General features: G+C 45.8%; 1 non-coding gene and 1 pseudogene across 1 annotated transcript; both read left to right on the plus strand.

Moving 5' to 3' along the window:
- The first annotated feature begins 3,352 nt into the window (after positions 1-3,352).
- LOC149152355 (5.8S ribosomal RNA) lies at positions 3,353-3,506 on the plus strand. Its single transcript, XR_016263981.1, has one exon. It is a non-coding gene; the product is annotated as a 5.8S ribosomal RNA (ribosomal RNA).
- Positions 3,507-3,753: 247 nt separating this feature from the next.
- Positions 3,754-6,786, plus strand: LOC149152356 (25S ribosomal RNA; annotated as a pseudogene).
- Positions 6,787-22,599: the final 15,813 nt, after the last annotated feature.

The following is a 22,599-nucleotide window of genomic DNA, read 5'->3' on the forward strand; positions in this document are numbered from 1 at the left end:
GGACCTATTACATGGGCTTGTAAGAAACAGGCCGCCATTTCTCTTTCGTCAGCAGAGGCAGAGTATCGTGGTGCCGTGGAAGCTAGTAAGGAAGCCTTGTGGCTTCGTCAGATCCTATCAGAGTTTGGCTTCGTCAGATCCTATCAGAGTTTGGCTTTGAGCAGCAGCATCGATAGACTTACCATTGTCCTCCATTTGTCCCTCGATCTAGATCCTCTTCTCTTTGGGTGTTCACAGCTACTTGCCTCCCCGCTTGCTCAAGAGAACAACTACTTGATTCTCACGAGATCACAAGAGAACAACTACCTGCAACAAGAGAACAACTACTTGCGACAAGAGAAGAACACAAAACAAAGGCAAATATTCATATTCATAAATGATTCAGGATTAGAAGTAAATCAAATACAATAATGCAATCATACAAAATACACCAGCATATAGGAAAGAACCAAGATAGCTTTATTGATTGATAACAAGGTTCAGGAAGAGATACAACCCAGAGGGCTCCAATCCAACATCTCCTTCCCAGCAGAATGGAATTCCTTCTTCAGCTCCCTTCAAAGCATTAAGCACCCAATGATTCCAGTCACAAACCAACAACAATTCTTTGCAATAACAAAATTCCAACCTCTAGATCTCATGGAGGAGAGATCTATATATAGTTATTTTGGAGAGAGGATGAGTCAGCTTGAGATCTAACTAGTGTCCTCTTCCTCTCTTAGTTCTTGTGTCCACTTGGAGGTTCTTGCTTCCACTTGGAGATTTGGAACCTCTTACTCATCACCAGTCGAATTCCCTGAGGCAAGTGTCATTTTGGAAGCTTCCTGGGCATTGACACATTGAGGAATGAGTCTGCCACTTGTCCAATCTCGCTCAGCGCAGGTAGCCTTTGTTGGAGTTGAAATTCAACGTAGGTAGACAGTGGAGCAGTTGACATTCAGCGCAAATGCTCAGTGGAGTAGTTGACATGATCCTAAATTGACTTGTTTTTGAGCAGTTTCAGGTGGAGAACTTCTGTGAATTGCTGTGGTTAGTTGGCCTTGTTCCTCTAGGGGTAAGAACAACATGTTTAGAGACTTTGGATCCCTTAGATTATGGACATTTCATGCTCAATGTTGTAAGGCACAAAAATGTCTATAACAGCAGGGCAAGGGTCAGGCTGTACAAGGCAGTGCGTTTGATGGATGAATAGTAATGACCGATAGACAAATTGTAGATGAAGTTCTCCATGGTTGAGAGGGAGTGTTAAAATTGGAAACCAGAGAAAAACTTCATGTGGGTCATCTTATTCATGGCTAATAATATTTTTATTAGATTCCTCTTGTCGAGAGGTGTAGGATTGATATAAAGATCATCCAATTCCGATAAGTATTCATGGAGATATGAATTTATTTTGATTATGGAATTATTATCAAGCCAACCTACAACTCATGTATGCTGAGAAGCCCAACAGTCGCATCTATTCACCCACCAACATTGTGTATAAAATATAAGAGGAATTTTCCTCATTTGGACTCACTCATCTCATCACATCTCTCTCTCTCTACTGCGCAGATATGAGTCTCTTCTCTACTACACTGAAATGGGTCTCTCTCTCTCACACATGTGAAGTCAGAAGCTGTTGAATTTGAAGCTACAACTGCAGAAGTAAAGATTCATTTGCGTGGCCTAGAATATCTCCTCTTTGGAACTGCACTGTAGGTTCATCTGAACCTCCTTTGAAAGCCGTGACTTTTGGTGGTGGAATGAAGTCAATCCGACGAACGGTTTGCAAGATATCGACTGCCCTAGTTTGAAGCCGGAAACTGCTGAAACTGAAGCTGCAACTACCGAAGTAAATATTGACTTGTGTGGCCTAGAATATCTCCTCATCTGAACTGCACTGTAGGTTCATCTGAACCTCCTCTGGAAGCCAAAAGTTTTGGTGGTGGAATGAAGTCAATCCGACTGTCGGTTTGTGAGATATGGTCTGCCCTAGTTTGATAATGAAGCTGCTAATGCTGATGCTACTGATATAGGGTTTGCTACTGCTGATATGAATCAGATTTATTGTACTATTTCTCTCTGCTGAATTATTGAAGATAAAAGAAGATTTGATCAAAGGGTTTTGCCACACATTGTGGGGTTTGTCCCTGGCTAGCCGCCACATCTTGTGTCTCTTGTCTTGGCTTGTTTTATGTCGATTGTTTAATGTTCTATCTACACTTTAATTTATGTACATGTTATTGATAATCGGTGGAATATAATAAGAAAAATAAGTAAACTGTTATAAGCATAGAACATACCATAACTTAACACTAGCTTTACGGAGAAAAGGTGGGATTCTATGTATTGGTGTTCAGGAAGGACGAAAAGAAGTGCGAGTTCTGGGGGTGGCCACCCTATTCCTTCTCGATCGTTGTCCCCTACAGTTCCCCCCTTTTTTTGAAGGTACGGGGTTGGGGAAGATTGTTATCTATTTGAGCCTCCCCTTGTGAGCCGGTAGAAACGTTTGATATCTCTCTTTTTTTCATGTTTTTTTCTTCCCTTGTTCCTTTTGGCCCCTAGCTTTACGAAGAAAAGGTGGGATTGTTGTGGATTAGTGTTCGAGAAGGAAAAAAAGTAGTGTGAGTTCTTGGGGTGGCCACCCTAGTCCTTCTCAATCATCGTACCCTACAGTTCCCCCCTTTTTGCGAAGGCACGGGGTTGGGGAAGCTTTTTCTTTGTTTTAAGCCTCAACTTGTGAACCGGTTGCCACAGTTGATATCCCTTTCTTTCATGTTGTTTTATTCCCTTCTTCCTTCTAGCCCCTAGCTTTACAGAGAAAAGGTGGGATTGTTGTGGATTGGTGTTCAGGAAGGATGAAACGCAGTGCGAACTCCCGGGGTGGCCACCCTAGTCCTTCTTGATCATCGTCCCCTTCAATTTCGCACTTTTTTCAAAGGCATGAGGCTTGGGAGGCTTGTGCTTTGTTTGAGCGTCCTCTTGTGAGCCAATAGCCACGTTTGATCTCTATTTCTTTCACCTATTTTTCTTCCCTTCTTCCTTTTGGTCCCTAGATTTATGGATAAAAGGGGGAATTGTTGTGGACTGGTGTTTGGGAGGGATTAAAAGTAGTGTGAGTTCCCGTGGTGGCCACCCTAGTCCTTCTCAATTGTCGTTCCATGCATTTCCACCCTTTTTGCGAGGGCGTGGGGATTAGAGAGATTGTTCTTTGTTTGAGCCTCCTCCTGTGAGGGGGGTAGACACCTTTGTCTCTCTTTCTTTCATGTGTTTTTCTTCCATTCCTCCTTTTGGCCCTTAGACTTACATTTGTTGTGGCGGGGTGCCCCTATTCAGTGTTGTGGTGGATTTTTCGGTAATACGTGGAAACAACTCTCAGCAACGGATATCTCGACTCTTGTTACAATGAACAACGTAGCAAAATGCGATACTTAGTGTGAATTGTAGAATCTCGTGAATCATCAAGTTTTTGAACGCAATTTGCTCCTGAGGCCTCGTTCGTGGGCACGCCTATCTAGGCATCGCATCCCATTCAAATGCGCTCCCTGCAATATGTTAGGGAGCAGCGGAGCTGGTCATCCGTGCCCAATGCAGTGCAGTTGGCTGAAATACCTCGAGTGATGTTTTGTGGCGTGCATCGGTGAGTGGTGATCTTGGCCCCTTGGATGGGCAGTCGGCGTTAGCTGATGAGGGCTTTGTGCTGCATCGCTCGAACTTGCTTTTCTCTCTCTTGTCCTCCCATTGGGTAGGGTGGATTTAGCTCTAAATTTGTGACCTCAGTTCAAGAAATAACACCCGCTAAGTTTAAGCATATAATTAAGCGAAGGAAAAGAAACTTAGGAGTCCCCTAGTAGCGGCGAGCAAACCGGGAAGAGCCCAATGTGAAAATTGGGCAGCAACGTCGCCTGAATTGTAGTCTGTAGAAGCATCCTCAGTGGCGGACTTGGGCCAAGTCCCTTGGAAGGGGGGACCTAAGAGGGTGACAGCCCCATCGGGTCAGGACCCTGCTGCATCATGGGGCATTGTCGGTGAGTCCGGTTGTTTGGGAATGTAGCCCTAATTGGGTGGTAAATTCTGTCCAAGGCTTAATACGGGTGAGAGACCGATAACGAAAAAGTACTATGAGGGAAAGATGAAAAGGACTTTGAAAAGAGAGTTAAAGAGTGTTTGAAATTGCCGAGAGGGAAGCAGATGGAGGCTGTTAATGTGTCTCAATCAGATGTGGAATGGCTTAGGCTAGTTTTCCGCTCGACTTGAGGTGCAAATCAACACAGGCTGCTGCATCGTCACAAGTGTGGGTGGGTTACTTCCTGTCGGTTTGCCATTGCAGTGGTCAAGGAATGAAGTGTGTGCCCTTGTGGTAGGTCATGTGCACCTACGTGCTTGTGGTGTTGGTTGGTGGGCTTTCCATTCGACTCATCTTGAAACACAGACCAAGGAGTCCAACATGTGTGCGAGTCGACAGGTTTGAAAACCTACGAGGTGGAAGGAAGCTAACGAGCGAGATGCCCTCTCTGGGGGGTTGCATTGTCAACAGACCTTGAGCTTATGTGAAGGGTTCGAGTGCGAGCACACCTGTTGGGACTTGAAAGATGGTGAACTATGCCTGAGCAGGGTGAAGCTAGAGGAAACTCTGGTGGATGCTCGTACTGATACTGACGTGCAAATCGTTCATCTAACTTGGGTATAGGGGCGAAAGACTAATCGAACCATCTAGTAGCTGGTTTCCTCCAAAGTTTCCCTCAGGATAGTTGGAGATCATGCATGAGTTTTATCGGATAAATCAAATGATTAGAGGCATTGGGGGTGTAATGCTCTCGACCTATTCTCAAACTTTAAATAGGTAAGAGGGTGGTGCGGCTGCTCCATAGAGCCACGCCGTGGAATCGAGAGCTCCAAGTGGGCCATTTTTGGTAAGCAGAACAAACAATGCGGGATGAACCAAAAGTTGAGTTACGGTGCCGAATTGTGCACTAACTTAGATCCCACAAAGGGTGTTGGTTGATTAAGATAGTAGGACGATGGTCATGGAAGTCGAAATCTGCTAAGGAGCATGTAACAACTCACCTGCCGAATCAACTAGCCTAGAAAATGGATGGCTCTGAAGCACGCAACCTATACTCGACCGTCGGAGAAATTTCCTAGCTCCGATGAGTAGGAGGACACGGGGGTTGTTGAGAAACCTCAGGTGTGAGGTTGGGTGGATCGGCCCCTAGTACAGATCTTGGTGGTAGTAGCAAATGTTCAAATGAGAACTTTGAAGACTGAAGTGGGGAAAAGTTCCATGTGAACAGCATTTGGACATGGGTTAGTCGATCCTAAGAGATGGGGAAGCCTTGTATCAAGGGTGAACTCTGCACGAGAATTGAAAGGGAATCAGGTTAATATTCACGAACTGAGACATGGTCGTGGGTGACAATGTTAGGAAATCTGGAGACGTTGTCGGGGGCCCCAGGAAAAGTTATCTTTTCTTTTTAACAACTTTCCCACCCTGGAATTGGTTCACCCAGAGATAGGGTCTAGCAGCTAGAAGAGAACCACACGTATTGTGGTGTCCACCCTCGGTGACCCTTGAAATCTGGAGGATCGAGTACCGTTCATGCCCGGTCGTACTCATAACCGCATCAGGTCTCCAAGGTGAATAGCCTATGGTCAATAGAACAATGTAGGTAAGGGAAGTTGGCAAAACAGATCTGTAACTTTGGGAAAAGGATTGGCTCTGAGGGTTGGGCCTAGGGGTCTACGCCCTCAAATCGTGGGCTATTGGTAGCCTACCCGAGTTGCTCTCGCGGCGAGGGTGGGCAGTCAGGTGTCGATTGGGATACGGGCATATAATCCCCCTTGCAGGGGGCTTTTCCCTAGGTGTCAAACAATTGACTCAGAACTGGTACAGACAAGGGGAATCTGACTATTTCATTAAAACAAAGCATTGCAATGGTCCCTACAGATGTTGACGCAATGCGATTTCTTCCAAGTGCTCTGAATGTCAAAGTGAAGAAATTCAACCAAGCGCGGGTAAACGACAGGAGTAACTATGACTCTCTTAGGGTAGCCAAATGCCTCGTCATCTCATTCGTGACGTGCATGAATGGATTAACGAGATTCCCACTATCCCTATCTACTATCTATTGAAACCACAGCCAAGGTAATGGGCTTGGCAGAATCAGCAGGGAAAGAAGACCCTATTGAGCTTGACTCTAGTCTGACTTTGTGAAATGACTTGAGAGGTGTAGAATAAGTGGGAGCCGTGTAGAATAAGTAGAATAAAAGGGTAAAATCTCATTTGATTTTTATTTTTAGTACAAATACAAACCATGAAAGTGTGGCCTATCGATCCTTTAGATTTTCAGAATTTGAAGCTAGAGGTGTCAGAAAAGATACCACATGGATAACTGGCTTGTGGCAACCAAGCATTCATAGTGACATTGCTTTTTAATCCTTCATTGTTGGCTCTTCCTATCATTGTGAAGACCCACCAAGAGGGAACGTGAGCTGGGTTTTGACCGTCATGAGACATGTTAGTTTTACCCTACTGATGAACTGCACTGCAATAGTAATTCAACTTAGTACAAGAGGAACCGTTGATTCACACAATTGGTGTTGTGGAGGTAAATCCCCTCTGCAGACAGAGGCGATCCCTACTAGTCCAAATAGGGTCTAGCAACAATCAAACAACGCTAACACGCAGGTTCCTAATTACACATAAAACACCAATGATGAAGGCCTACCTGGATTCTAACGCTAGTACTTGTGGAAGAGTTGAAGCTCCTGTTCCTTTGCCCTGGCTGGTCACGATCCTCGTGCGTGGAGACCTAAACATGCAAAGAACGATACAAACACAAGCATAAAATCCAGTAGATGTAACTATATATCATTCAGAAAGGATATAGCTCAAACATCATCATAAAGACAATAAGAGTGGAACCATAATGATAGTCGTCTATTATTAATAAACAAAGAAGAATACAACCAAAGTTTCGACATCAAATCCTTCTCAAGAGGGTCCAACAAGCAAGTCTCTTAAGCATTCACCCTTGGAGGTAGATCTCCCAAGACAAAATCTCTCTCTCACACAAGTTTACACAAGAAAGAAACACTTCACAACCTTCCTTAAGCTCCCTAGCAATTCCACACTTGTCACACCAGCTACCTATCAAGTTCACACACTAGCAGCAACACTCCAAGCACTACCAATTCCAAACTAGCTGCTCATGGCAATGGTAGAGGCATAAATAGGTGAAAGAGTCTCCATGAATGGTGGGAGGATGAGATTATCTCCAAGGAAGGTGGCTCAAATGACGAAACAGACATGCCAAAGAAGCGATGGCGACATTTACAAGGCCAACAACCAGGTCTGGAGTCATCTGGAAGGCCGGCTGTTAGAACAAACTTTCCCAAACTGGATCAGCGCGGGTCCATAACTACACTGGAGCACTGGCATCGCAGCTGAATAACAAAGAAGGTCATGTCAGCGCGATCAGATATGAATAACAGACGCGCTATCTCATGAAATTCGACCAGCGCGAGAAACACGTGTACTTCCGTGCTGGCAACGCATTCCGTCTGTTATAGAGTGCCCATCAGTGCGTTTATCTTGACAACAGTCGCAATGATAGAAAAAACTTTGGCAAAGTGGGTCATTTTGGCAACATTAGAGAGCATGAGCATGGATGAATTGGACTCATGACACAGTAGAAAGATTGACAGGGAGACAGTGACAAATTACTGTGTAACAGATGCCCCCTAAAGCATGAAGTCCGCGAGAGTGGGAGGGGTGAAATTCTTTACAAAACTGGCTGAGCTGGAACACCAATAGGAAGAACCTGCACGTATGTACAACTGATATCTCTGATGATCAATTACATGTAGTCTATGCATGGGCGCAACCATCCAAAAGACATATGAAAGAGGTCTGTGGTATTGACGCAGCCACCCAATTAATGAGACCATGATGATAATAAAGGTATGGTCGCAGCCATCCATGAAGACTCAGGTATGGGCGCAGCCATCCCTCAATGAGTCATGTAATGATCATAAAAATCCACAAAATCGCAGCCTGGATTTCAACAGACAAAACCCAGGGTCTTGCGCTCCAACTTGACCTGAACAAAGTACAAGTCCAAGCATGTGAATATAGGAGTTGAGGTCGAACATGCAAGAACATCGTCTGATTACCGGTCAATGATGAAAACCATTAACAGACGCGAGAGGGACCACCAATAATGACAATGGTCCTCAAGGTACTATAGGTACAATCTACGGCATGCAAATCAATGAGCTGGCGTCGAACACCCGCAGAATCATTCGATCGGAGGCCAATGATGAAAACCTCGCGTCGAACACGAAGAACCTGCCATTGAGGCATGCAGGCTCCAAGGCACCTGAAGGGAGTCTCTAGGTCAACTTCCTGGATAATGAGCTGAAGTCGACAGGAAGTGACCTTGATCGAAGGTGGGCCATAGTGTTTCCCACATCATCGACATGAGACAGAGAAGGATAAGATATTTTTTGTGAGGTATCAGAGGGAGGTTTGAGCATTCTTGCAGAGGTCAACTTCTCTTGAACATATCGGTGGCACGACAGTGGACTTGGCAGTATTTGAGATTCAAATGTTCAAGGGTCATGGTGACAAGGCAATGACTAGATGAAAATTAAAACAGGACAACCCAAACCCACGGAGGCTAGTGTACAACAAGATGAGATGTCCCCACCCAGACACGAATGCAGAAAAGTGCCATGTTCAAGAGCAACATACTTCCGACACGACAATGATTATGATTCCATTTTCCCCACCATTGCAGGCGAGTACCCCAGTTATTTTTGACAAGCTTGATGGGGATAGAATATGCTTGTAAGGTGTCATTGCGACAGAATCTGATGTCATTAAGTTTTAACGAGTCTGAAAAAGGAAGAACTCGGCGTCTTTTCCTGTTTAGAGAGTCTGAAAAGACAGCAGAAAAAAAAAAACTCCAGGGGGGTCCTTTTTCGTAAAGTTGTGTCTCCCGAGCCCGAAAAAGTATAAAACAATGCCCGAAAGAACCGCCCGACCAGTATGATCGAGGAGTACTTTTCGTAAGTAGTGACTTCGACCCGAAAAAGTAAGAAAGCTGTCAGAAGCACGTCGTTTTGGAGCCAATAACAAGTTCGAAATGACAAAAACTCGGCAATCTTTTTGAGTTTAAACGGTCGAAAAAAGAGCTTTAAAGGCGACCGCCTCTCATTTTTTTTTAACGAGTCGAGAGGGGGACTCGGCCATCTTTTCTTATTTCACGTCGAAAAAGAGCTTAAAGATGACGTTGCGGGACCAAGTGTGTGTAGAACCGTCGTAATTCCACCGGCATGAAAATCTGCACAAGAAACACCGCACGCGTAAACCTGTTCGAAATAATATGGACCACATGCATAAAAACATAGTAAAGCTATATTAGCACCAAGCACATGGTAAAAATCATCAAAAACTCCCACATCTATGAAAAATAATAGTTAATTATAAAATTTTACCATAAATAGAGGGGTAAATAAAGTTTTTTACCATTGTTACCATTTGGAGCTTTGGAGGAGGTCTGGGAGCTGTGAGGTTGACGAGCCGAATTCCACTTCGTACGCGTATCAACCATCCTGTAGTCTGTTCCAGGTAGGTTCACCCTCCTCTACGCTCCATTTTGAAGTATTTTATCTACATTTGAACGGTGGGAAGTGATGGTTTGGGCGGATTTTTTGAAACTTAATTCGCTCTCGGTCAGCGCGAATTTCCTCATCGGGTCCGCACTAATCGAAAAAGATTTACACCGACCACCCCCGGATCAGCGCGGAAGAGTGATATACTTCCACGCTGACCCAGGAAAAATATCAAAGGGCACCATGATCAGCGCGACTATTTTGAAAACAGTCGCGCTGACGTCGTGCAACAAGTTTTTTAACAAATTGAACGTATGAAAATTTATGGACAGGGCCCTAATGAATTTTTTTGATCATGCAGGGTAAAATGGCATTCGTTTGGCAGGAAAGAGCTCATGATAACGAGGACACAGCGGCATTTGCCAATGCTAGGTGCCGAAATGCAATGCGGGCGTGCGAGTTGCTCAAATTCTTCCTAACTCCACACATGCGAGCACAGCCTGACCTTCTTGAATTCTAGATCAGAGCCTGGAATCCCACTGATGGGAAGTTTGTGATCTGAGGCCGAGACATTGAGTTTGACTATACAGATATCTATTTTTTGACCGGGTTATCACGTCGAGGTGAGATGCCCATTCTAGAGGGGCAGTGACCCGGCGGTGATACTTTGGATATGTTGATGGCCCAGGTGTGTCCACAGGCACGCAAGTCACGGAGTGGGAAAGTAGCTATTCCTACGGTGGAGGACATCGTCCTTCAAACCATACTCTTCATGGTGACTCGGGTAGAGGGCTCCCTGGCCAATCATGAGGCCTTGAAGGCCCATCTTCAATTGGCTCTCGAATGTTTAAATCCTACCGTATTCAACTGGGCAGCAGCAGTAACAACCAGTATGAAGAGACAGTTGAGCAACTGCCGACGTGGTGAGTCGAAGCAGTTTGGCTATGGGTCGATTTTAGTCTCGCTCATGTTGGAGCGGGTACCGGCATTACACTCCCCATGCCACTAGTCAACTGCCACCTCCTCGTGGCATGACATGGCCCCATCGTGTGGCCCTCGTCTCTCGAGGGCCACACGATGGGGAGCTTTTTTTACCTTGTTGTTTGATTTGTAAACTTTAGACGGAGCCTGAAGCATGGCCAGAGAGCCTTCGAAACGCTATTGCTCTGCATTAGCGAAGTAGATCAAAGCCACTTCAGTCCATCTCCAGTTTGGTTTACAAACTGAACATCTTGGAGCTGGCTTTTGTCTCTTTGTGTTCAGTTTTTTTTCTTGAGTTTGATTTTTGCTCTCTTTTCAAAGTTTGGGGATTATTTCTCTGTTTTGGATTTCTTGGTTCAATCTGGGAGGTTCCTTGATTGTTTAAAGAGTGCTTGCCTTGGTTTGGGAGTTTTTGGCTTGATTGTGCCTGTTTTTTAGCCTCAGTGCGGTTTATAATAAAACAGTCGCGCTGCCATCGCATAGCTGTTTCTTTGACTTCTTGATCATCGCGTTTATACACTGAACAGTCGTGACGGTTCTTAAAATCGAACCAGCGTGGTTAAGCCGTGTACTTTCGCACTGACAGCGCTTTGTTGCTACACGTGGTTTCTGATCAGCGCATTGTTGCTGTGTATCACCCGTGCTGATACCTGTAGAATTGAATTTCTTCAATTCTACCTCCTGAGCCTGTTGGTTTTGCTATCCCCTGCTGTTTTCACTTGGTTTATGACTTGATTTTCATTTTTTGAAGATTGAAGCACTTCCTTGTGAAGTCTTGTTAAGCGAATCTTGCTTTTTGTGTCTTGTGACCTAGTTTTGTCATTCCAATTTCTCTGGATCAGCTTTGCTTGGTTACTCGCTTAGAAAGGTTTGTTTACTGCTTGCTCTTGGTCTTGTGAAACCTTCCTCTTTGCTTGCTTTTGCTTGGTTGTTTAGGTGATTGTTATTGAACCAGTCTTCACATTGTTTCGATTACTTCTCACTACCCGGACACGGATCACAGTTGTTTGGGGTCAACCGGTTCTTTTCACATTTGTTTGTTATTATTTCTCAAAAGTTTGTTTAATGCACTTTGCCATCAACAAAAAAAAAATCTCTTTTGCTTTGTATTGGTTAATGAGAACTAGAAGTTTTTCGTTTTGATTAATGAATAGTGATCTTAAAGAAAAGATTGTGAATTTCCGTTAGCTGCATTAGAGAAACTTTTTGTTTTTTTTTTATCATTTCGTTTGTATGAAAGCCTTCTAACTCTCTCGTAATTAGCATTCATCAAATGGAATGACATATTTTGGGCATATAGTTTGCATTTGGCGATTTTGAGAGATTTCATACTGTAGGGCCTGAAAACCGAAACCTAATTCAAGATCAACCATAAAATGAACTGAATGAACTTAAAAACACATTGGAACATAATGCTCATTGTTTAGAGGTCTAGGCTAGAGACGTGCTTCGGCGTCGTTAAACCTAGTTACTGTTGTTTCACATTACGATTGGGTGATTCCTCCTTTTGTGACTCGATAGTGGTGTAGCACGGACTTGAGCTCCCACGTGCCGTCGTGTATATAGGGGAGACCCCACTAGGTTATCATCCTTTATCAACAGGAAGCCGTGTCTGCCGCCTTACAAGCCGTAACGCATCGAACATAGCATTCGGGAAGATTGACTGCCATATGGGAAGTCCTTGGTTTTCATATGACTGCCAAGGTGTATATGCAGTTTTACAGATTTGTTTGGTAAACCCTTTTGCCTAGTTCTCCAGAGTAGTCACTTTTGATCCTTTTCAGACTCCTTAAAATAAAAGGCTCACTTAAGCAGTTTGTCACTTTGGGCTCACAAAACATTCGAAGGCGACTAGAGTCACCTTTTTGTCCTTTTCTCAACTCTTAAAACATGAAAAGGTCAAGTTGTGTCTTTGCGTCTTAAAATTTATTTGGCCACGATTAACATTAATTGGTTAGATCTTGTGTGCATTAGTTTGAGTAGGGTCCTTTATCGTTAGATTCCCTTAGGTCTTGTTTGAAGTTTATCATCCTGGCTGAACCATCGACTCCCGTTCCGAGTGATCAAGGGTCTTCATCTTCCGTTGCTCCTGAGGTACCGGTTGTGAGTGATACTCTTCCTGTTATCCCGAGTATCCAACCGATCAACTCTCGTGCCCCGAGCGATGAGGATTACGAAATCAATTGGAACCCCATCTGGGAGCCTGACGAGAACGATATTCCTTTTACCCCCCTTGGTGTTTCGTCTCCAATGTCTACCTCTCACATGGATGAGACATCTCCTAGAGTGAGTGAGACACTTGTTTTGTCGAATATCGACACTCCTATCCCAGCTACTTCTCCACTCCCCCCGCGCTACAAGTCGTTGAGGGATAAATTAAGTGCCAGGATCCCTGCTTCGAGTATGTGGGACCCCCATATCACTCCCACCTCGGGATCTTTTGCTTCACAAGTCCACACTACACCTGTCACTTCAGTTCCAACAAATCCAACTGTTTGTGTAGCACATTCAACTCTGGTTGTTAGTGTCGTTACAGCGTCTTTAGCTTTGAACACTGGTGCTGGTCCCCCTCACGGTCAAGTTAGTAGCGGCCAGCCGGCAAACACACCTAAAGTTATCCATCCTGCACAAAGTGCACCACCCTCTTCTGGTCCTGTCCTAGGAGGGGGGCCAGATGATGCCTATGGACAAGCTGTTCAGGATCTGAATGCGCAAGTTCCATTCTATTATTACGATTCTGCTGGTCAATACCTTCAGCTTTCTCAACCCTTGCCTACTCAACCTATTGTTGAGGTTTCGGTACCATTATCCGTTACTTGGAATGCCACCACTTTCCATGGGGGCCAAGTAAGGCCTGCATAGCTTCAGGGACTGCCTAGCCAAGGCCAGCCATCTTATGTGCAAACCCCCCAAGGGCAGCAATATTATGGCCAGTCTTACCCAGGACAACCTGGGGGCCTACAAAGACAACCCTATCAGGGACAACCTTTGGCCGTTGGTGGTCCATATTTTACTTATCTGACTCAACCTTCTGGTTACCCGGGGCAACCTGGTACCCAACAAGGTTACCCGTCAGGAAAACTAGGACAACCTTACATCCAACAAGGTCAACCTGGTCTCCAGCAGGGTTATCCCTCTGGACAAGCAGGACAAACTTATATTCAACAAGGTCAACCAACAGTCCAACAAGGGTATCCATCTGGGCAAGGGGGGCAGCCTTACGTACAGCAGGGCCAACCCACTGCCCAGCCTAGTCATCCTTCTAGGCAAGGGGGTCAGCCTTCTACACAGCAGGGCCAACCCACTGCCCAGCCTAGTCATCCCTCTGGATAGGCTTGCCAACCTCAAGGTCAACCGGCCGTCCAGCCCACTCAACCATCTGTTCCGCAAGGACAACCCTCGGTTGCTCAAGGAAAACTTAGTACCCAGCAAGCTCATCCTTCTGGACAAATGGGTCCATCCCAAACCCAACCAGGACAACATTTCGGCCATATGGTCCAAGCTCAACCTGTTCAAGGACATCTTTCTGGGCCCCAAACTCAAATTGCTTATCAGATGCAAGGTGGGCCACAACCCCAACCTTCTTACCAAACGCAGCCTTCTTATCAAGCTCAGTATGGAGCTCAACAAACGTATGGCTACCAGCAACCCCAGGGGCAAACTCAATTTACCCCTTATCAAAATTATCAACGAATGCAGGTCACTCCTTACCAGAATTATCAGCAACAATACGTTGCACCTGCAGGTCAAGTTGCTAATCCATGGGGTGCTGGGGGGCAGACCAAAGGTCAACTATCTGCTTATGGACACAATCCTTATGGACAGAATCCTTATGGACAGAATCCATATGGATAGAATCCTTATGGACAGAACCCCTATGGGCAAAATCCCTATGGGCAGAACCCTTATGGGCCAGGCCCATCCGGACAAAGTCCATGGGGGCAACCACCACCTGATTGGAACCCTGGTACTGCCTCTCTTCCATAGCCACAAATGTCCTTTAATCCTCAGTTGCGTTTCTTAGCAACGTTGGAACTCCCAGATGTGTCCAAGTTGACGAATGATCCCATTCTTCATAATCCATATAGGCCACCAGTTCCAACTAAGATACCCGGTGATTACCCGAAATTCGATGGCAAAGCTGGTGAGGACCCTCAAGCCCACGTCATGACCTATCACCTTTGGTGCTCATCCAACTCGTGGCTTGATGATTCCATCCGGCTCCGCCTCTTCCAAAGGACTCTCACCGGCTCGATCGCTAAGTGGTATATTGAGTTGAATCGTGGAACATTTCAAGATTTTAACTCGTTGGCTATGGCTTTCCTAACTCATTTTCAGTTACCCATTCGGTATGAGACAGGGACACATCTCCTTATGTCTCTCAAACAGGACACGACCACACATATATCCGATCATATACATGAATGGAGATGGTGTCATCGTTTGATCAAGTTTTGGATTCCCTATCAGCTCCTAACTGACTGGTTCACAACCTCCTTTGTCCCTGCAATCGCGCGAGACATTGCTATGGGAGCTTGTGTAACTGAAGAGCAAGCTATCGCGCGCACTCAGTACCTCGACTTATTTTATTCTCAGTCGGGTACTTTATATGATTATTTTCCAGATGCCTCGAGACCCGGAACATCCAAAGCTCCGCCAAAACCATCTGTTGACGGTGTTATTGGATCTATAAATGCATCTTCAAAGAAATCATCCGCGAACCCTGGGAAGAAAAAACAGAATGCTTCTAATGGAAATACTTCTCAGGGTCATTCTAATTCTAGAAGCACTTATGAGGTTAACGCCGTCCAGTCCACCACGACGGATAAATCCTCGAAAGGGAAAAAGAAAGGGAAAGCCAAAAATAAATCCGAACAGCCCAAACAGGACTCCCCTAAACCTCCACCCGAGGAAGGAGCCAAATGTAAACCCAAGTATCCTTGTCTTATCTGTGATGAGGATCACTACACTAAAGACTGCACCAGGCAGTCAGATGTTAGTCGATTGTTGAAAGGTGCTCCTCGGACTCCTGCTGTGCTTAAAGAACCTTTCCCTTCACAGCAAACTCAAATGGTCGCAGATCCATCACAACCCTCTTCTTCATTTGGCTCTCATGTATTTATGGCTGGGACGATTCCCATCCATGTCACTACTCAAGCAAAAGAATATCCCTCTCATGCCGGGAAAGAGCCGGAGGTCCCCTCCAGCGCTCCTCTGTCTAGTTCTGGTCCACTCCACATCGAAATACCTAGCACTGAGACGACTATCCGACCCCCTCCAAAAGGTGTACTCCGGAAGTCTTCTTACAACCTAATGCTCGTGTTGCCCAGCACTACAGCATTGTTGAGGACTTAGCTCAGGCTCCGTCTGCTATGTTCGCCTTAGAAGTACTCCAGAGTTGCCCCTCTGAGAGGAAGTCCTTGCTATCAGCCATCAGTGGCATAGACCCGGGTGACTCGGATTTGATTTCTTTTGATCTTGAGGGCCATACGCCGAGACTGCCTCACCAAATCGCTTTCCTCATACAGGTTATTATCAATACCAAAATGATTCATCGTACAGTCATTGATGAAGGTGCCTCAACCTGCATCATGTTTGTTGCCTGTTGGAAAGCTATTGGTTCTCCGACGCTGAGCCAGTCTCCCACGACATTATAAGCCTTTGATGGAAGAGAGTCCCGTCCTTATGGTATCCTCCAACGGTTGCCCATCTCCTTGGAAGGGAAGACAGTAGAAGTGGAGGTCGAAGTTGTCGATGCTAATCTTACCTACAACCTCCTCCTCGGACGTAGTTGGACATACGCCATGCAGGCCGTGGCCTCCTCTCTTTTCCGTGTCATTCGTTTCCCTCATCAGGGGAAGATTGTCACAGTGGACCAGCTCTCCTTCTTCGCCTCCTCTTCCAAAGGCAATGTGCCTTTTGTGGAGCATACCTCCAAATCATTCGAGAGCGTGGGAGCTAGACTCTTTAAAGATCCCGCCCTGATGGGTGTCTTTCCCCTTCCACCTCTTAATCTCACTCCTATTAACATGATTTCCGTACACTCTGATCTGTGGGTCCTTCCTCCCACTAATCAGATAGAATCTTGGGGCGATATGATGCCGTTGAGTCCTGCCGAGCTCAACTACGTCGAGATCGTTGCTGCATCGGCTCCCCCTCCCGAACCTACTCCTCTAAGCAGTGTTTCCGACTCGTATGTTCATTTCCCTTGGCTTGGAGATGATGCTACTTCGGATCCATTAAAGGAAATATTTCCTTCCGATGAAGCCATTATAGAGACCATGTATCTTGAGGAACCCCCTTGGTCTGATTATCACCATCGTTCCTCGTTTCTCCCTGCTCATCAGGAAATGATCGCCTGTCTCGAACGGTTTGCTTCGTGTATCCCATTTCAGCCCCTTCAAACACATATTCAAATTTATCAAGTGTCTTCTGAAGGCAATATGCGGAACATTACGCAGACCCAACCCATCGACATCTCTATGGAACCAGGGATTGTCGAGCATATTCATATTGGAGTCACTTGTGCTCTAGAGGAAGTTCAACTCTACACCGATCTTTTTCGCGAATTTCGTGATGTCTTCGCTTGGTCCTACGAGGAGATGCCCGGCATCAACCCTAGTATAGTGGTGCACGAGATACCTACGTATCCAGGTGCTAAGCTTGTTCGTCAACTCCTACGCCCCGTGCACCCTCGAAAGGCTGCAGCCATTAAAGAAGAAGTCGAAAAGCTTCTCAAGGCTGGTTTCATTTACCCCATTCCACTCATGGATTGGGTTTCTAATATAGTCCCTGTGAAAAAAAAGCAAGGTACTATTCGAGTCTGTGTTGATTATCGCGACATTAACCGCGCCTGTCCTAAGGATAACTTCCCCACACCTTTCATCGATCAGCTTATTGATGAGTGTGCAGGAAGCGAAATCTACTCATTTATGGACGGTTTTTCTGGATACAACCAGATCAATATTGCGCCCGCTGATCAACATAAGACTGCTTTTATCTGTCCTTGGGGCACTTTTGCTTATAAGAAGCTCCCTTTCGGTTTAAAGAATGTTGGCGCTACCTTCCAATGTGCAATGTCCTATGCCTTTCATGACATTCGTCACATTGTACAGCTGTATTTGGATGATCTTCTAGCTCATTCAGTCAAGCGTTAGGACCATCCTTCCCATCTTCGCGAAATTTTTCTCCGCTATCGACACTACCGTATTAGGCTCAATCCTCATAAATGTGTCTTTTGCATTGAATCAGACCAACTGCTCGGGTTTATCGTCTCCCGAGAGGGCATCCATCCGGACCCCCTCAAAGTCGAGGCTATTTTGAACCTTCCTCCCCCTGCTTCTTTGTAGCAGTTGCATAGTTTACAGGGTAAAGCAAATTTCTTAAGACGATTCATTCTGAACTATGCCGAGGTGACTAAGGGTTTTACACGATTATTGAAGCGAGATACACCCTTTCATTGGAATGCTATCGCTCAGGAGTCTTTCGAGCGTCTCAAAGGTAACCTTGTCTCTGCTCCATTATTGCGACCTCCGAAATACCACCGTGTGATCCGGATTTAAACAGGAACGCAATAGATTACAGAGATAACCATAAATACATAGATGCAATAACCATAAACACAGAGATGCAGTGGAAATAATGCTTCATTTCATTAATGGAAAATACTGAAATATGCTTACAACCAGAAATGGAAATAAACCAGCTAGGGCGATGGTAGCTTATCTCTGAGAAGAGATGTTCGGCTACATGCCTCTGAACTGTTCTAAAACTGTGTTACAATGAGGCTCGAAGGCCTATTTATTGTTGAGAAACAATGGAAAACCCTTCACATCCCGAAACCTAACCCTAGAAGATGAAACGCCAAATTGTGGGCCCCGTTTGGGTAAATTGGTACATCAATTTCCCAGGGTTGTAACTTTGGCATACGATCTCCGTTTGACACGTACGATAGCTCGTTAGAAAGATCTATCCGAGTACTACCACTTTGGGAGGCAACATCGGTCCATGGACCCATGTTGCCCCAGAATCCCAAAAAAACGTCGTTTAGGGCCTCAAAACGGCTCCGGAAGTTCAGGACCCGAAAAACTGCTAAAAATAGTAAACTGTGCTACAACTGAAAAAGCTAAAAGAGACAGTTGTGGGGGTCCAAATGGGATAGGTGGGTGGCCACCAACATCCACCTGGATCATTCCTCCCCCCTTAGGAAGCAATGGTCCCCATTGCGTTGAGTTCCTCCATCTGCTGAACTTGTCCTGCAATCTCTGATGTGTCCAGTGATGGTGGGAAGCATGGTCGACGATGGTCCACATTGAACATTTGGTGCAAGCGAAGGAATGGAGGAATGATGTGCTCCAAAGCATTGTTTCCCATAGCCTTGGTACTGTTGTAAGGACCATGTCGGAGTGGTCTGAGCTTCTGATGGGTTCTGGTAAGGCGTTCTTTCTGTCGATGCAACCAGACTTTGTTGCCCACATGAAACTTGTGTGGTACCCATGTGGGTGAGGAGAAGTTGTTCCTGTGTTTTGTCATGACCGTATCCCTTTGCTGCTGCTGCTGCATGGAGGAACCCTTTGCAGGGGTCATGGATGTAGCAACGATCTTCCCCTTATTTTTGGAGTGAACCAAACAAATGAATTTCCTGGTCTGTGATATGAGCTTGCTGCCTTTCTTGGTAGTAATCAAAGATGTGGCGGTAGGTGGGGCTACCTCCGGTATCCTGTATAATGAATTATTCAAAGAAATAATGACAGCACGAGGCCTGGACTCATACACAGCATGTCGCCTCCACAAGTATGGTTGGCCTAATAATACATCACAAACATCCAGAGGTGTAACATCACATAATACCTCGTCGGTGAAGGGCTTGATGCTGTAGGGAAGGCGGCACTGCTGGCGAACTTTCAGATCTCGTCCTTCGTGAAGCCACCCGATACTGTACGGCTGCGGGTGCGGTGTAGTCGGTAGGCCCAACCGCTTCACGACCTCTGCTGAAACCAGGTTCTTTTGGCTACCACTGTCGACAATGAATCGCAGCGGTGAACCCTTCACCCACATCTGTGAGTGGAAAAGACGTTCCCCCTCCTCTGGATCTTCGGGCTCATTTTTCTTGATCTTGGCGGTGGCAACAGTGGCACTAGGATCCGCATTAATGATCTGCTTCCCTTTGCCATTCCCCTTGTCGGGTTCTGGCTCAGGGTCGAAACATGCATCTGATTCGGAAGCCTTCAACTCAGCCACTAGCGACTGCTTGGTCCGACACTCACTTGTGTTATGAGTGGGACTCTTGTGGAATTCACACCACTTCCCTGTGTCCTTCTTCGGCTTCATGGTGTTGTTCTTTTCTTGCGGCTTCGGCGAGTTGTCTTGGGTCACCCTGCCTTGGCTTTGTCCTTTGGGCTTCGGATTTGCAGATCCAAAGTCTCGCTTCTTCTGTTTGAACTTTTGCTCGATTTTGACAGCGTATCGGTATGCTGTGCCGAGTGAGGGGATGTTCAAGAGTCCCATCTCTTCCTGGATGTATTTGTGTAGGCAGCCGCGGTATTTGAGTACCAAATGCAGCTCAGAATATTTGATACCCAACTGTGTGCGAAGGGTATGAAAAATGTTTGTGAACTCCGGCACATCTTGGTCTCGTCCCTGCCGCAGTGTGGTCCATTTGATGTATTTGTCCTCATAGCTTCCGACAGGGTAGTACTGCTCCTTGATGGCATCCCGGAAGTCATTCCAAGTGGGTGTGGCTGAAAATAGTGAACCTGTACTTTCATCCTTCTGCTCGCAGTAGGTTTCCCACCAGTCCTTGACGTGGGGGGCTGCTTTGAGAAGAGCGAAAACAATCTTTTCCCGACTTGAAAATTCATGAACAAAAAAATACCCATTTAGCATATTTAACCATTTATCTACGGCATCTGCGTCTATTTGACCCTCGAAGATGGGGATTTCAAAATTAACTTGTACCTTGAAGGGTGTGGCATTTCCAGAGTCGTTGGAAGCCGATGCGTCGCCTCTGGGTAGCCGCTGAAGGATCTGCGCAAAGCTATCCATCATCGCGTTCCTTTGCCGCTCGAGCGCTTCTTCGAGCAAGATTTTGATAGGATCTCCTGCCCCCTTGTCTTTCTTCTCATCCGCCATGGGAGGCCGTCGGGATTTTCGAGGCTGGTCTTGCAAAGGTTCGACCAGTTCAAGCCCTAACTCCTTATATCCCGACCTCGTTGGGGACATGCAAAGAAAAACAGAGAAAAAGCAGACCGCTCTGATACCACTGATCCGGATTTAAACAGGAACGCAATAGATTACAGAGATAACCATAAATACAGAGATGCAATAACCATAAACACAGAGATGCAGCGGAAATAATGCTTCATTTCATTAATGGAAAATACTGAAATATGCTTACAACCAGAAATGGAAATAAACCAGCTAGGGCGATGGTAGCTTATCTCTGAGAAGATATGTGCGGCTACATGCCTCTGAACTGTTCTAAAACTGTGTTACAATGAGGCTCGAAGGCCTATTTATTGTTGAGAAACAATGGAAAACCCTTCACATCCTGAAACCTAACCCTAGAAGATGAAACGCCAAATTGTGGGCCCCGTTTGGGTAAATTGGTACATCAATTTCCCGGGGTTGTAACTTTGGCATACGATCTCCGTTTGACGCGTACGATAGCTCATTAGAAAGATCTATCCGAGTACTACCACTTTGGGAGGCAACATTGGTCCATGGACCCATGTTGCCCCAGAATCCCAAAAAAACATCGTTTAGGGCCTCAAAACGGCTCCGGAAGTTCAGGACCCGAAAAACTGCTAAAAATAGTAAACTGTGCTACAACTGAAAAAGCTGAAAGAGACAGTTGTGGGGGTCCAAATGGGATAGGTGGGTGGCCACCAACATCCACCTGGATCACCGTGATTATACTTTGTATCTAGCCGCCGCCGATACCACTATTGGCATGGTTCTCGTACAAGATTATGATGATGGCAATGAGCACGTCATATAGTATCTCAGCCGCAACCTCTTGGATATGGAAACTCGATACGCTTACGTCGAGAAGTTGGCATTGGCCGTTGTTTGTGTCGTTCAACGCTTCCGGCATTATATCTTGTTGCGCACCACGACCGTGATTTCTGACTGCAACCCAATGACGTACATTTTGTCACGTCAGTTGCTGGGGGGAAAATACTCAAAATGGATCGTAATCCTCCAAGAGTTTGACTTGGAATTTACTGCTACCAAGTCTAAGAAGTCCCTGGTCTTCACTGAGTTACTATGTTCTTTGCCATCTCCTTCTGCACCCTCTCCTTCATAAGATCATATCCGGGACGAAACTCTTTTTCTGATCAGCACCCTCGATCCCTGGTACGGGGATATTATCATTTATTTACAAACGTCCTCTTTCTGCCCCACTGTATCCAAAGATGCTCAGCGACGGATCTGCCATCAGTCTCAACCCTATTGTATCATAGGGGACACCCTGTACCGTCTCGGCGTTGACTCCATTCTCCGCCGATGTCTTACCCTCGAGGAAGCTGAGAGAGTCCTGAATGACTGCCACTCTGGAGCCTGTGGTGGTCACATGTCCGGATATGCCACAGCTCAAAAAATCCTTCGCGCTGGTTATTTATGGCCCTCTATTTTTAAAGATTGCATTCTTGATGTCCGCTCATGTCATGCATGCCAGATATACCAGCGAAAGATGCGTGCGCCACCGGCCCCGCTGCACCCTGTAGTGACCGTAGGCCCTTTTGCAAAATGGGGCATTGATTATACGACCTGTAAGCCTCACTCGGCTGGGGGGCATGGGTTTATTATCGTTGTCATCGATTACTTTACAAAATGGGTCGAGACGATGCCCACATTAACTGAAGACGGTCATACAACGACGTAGTTTTTGTTCAATCATGTTATTACGCGGTTCGGAGTTCCATAGGCCATTGTCACAGATCACGGAAAGCATTTCCGTAATCACATGATGACCAAGCTAACAACCCAACTAGGCTTACGGCATGATAGTTCAAC

This window comes from Pinus tabuliformis, chromosome 9, assembly GCF_031772625.1.
Source record: "Pinus tabuliformis cultivar Carrire ecotype Pingquan chromosome 9, CPIR1, whole genome shotgun sequence".
NCBI classification, from domain to species: Eukaryota; Viridiplantae; Streptophyta; class Pinopsida; order Pinales; family Pinaceae; genus Pinus; species Pinus tabuliformis.